Source organism: Penaeus monodon, chromosome 23 (genome assembly GCF_015228065.2).
Source record: "Penaeus monodon isolate SGIC_2016 chromosome 23, NSTDA_Pmon_1, whole genome shotgun sequence".
In the NCBI taxonomy this organism is placed as follows: Eukaryota; Metazoa; Arthropoda; class Malacostraca; order Decapoda; family Penaeidae; genus Penaeus; species Penaeus monodon.
This window is the reverse complement of record NC_051408.1, coordinates 5,603,208-5,603,410: the sequence shown is the minus strand read 5'-3', so window position 1 is coordinate 5,603,410 and position 203 is coordinate 5,603,208. Positions and strand designations below refer to the sequence as shown.

At 36.5% G+C, this 203-nt stretch overlaps 1 protein-coding gene across 1 annotated transcript in view; it reads right to left on the bottom strand.

Annotated features, from left to right (window-relative positions):
- The window catches only part of LOC119587745 (nephrin-like), a gene marked incomplete at both ends in the record, with an annotated part of 138,820 nt that overhangs the window by 14,814 nt on the left and 123,803 nt on the right, over positions 1 to 203 (bottom strand).

The window sequence follows — 203 nt, the reverse complement described above, 5'->3', positions numbered from 1 at the left end:
CGCTCTCGTTTGTACTGTTGTTTATTATTTGCGAGCTCGTATTTATAGAACAATCATACAAACACGAAATTAAAAATCAGAATCCAACAAGCTTCACTTAGAGGGAAAAAAAAACATGTGCCTTATCCATCTCATTAATTTCTCCCTCTGTTCCCGTTGAGAAATTTACATACATAACGACCCATGAAACCAGCACAAGAACC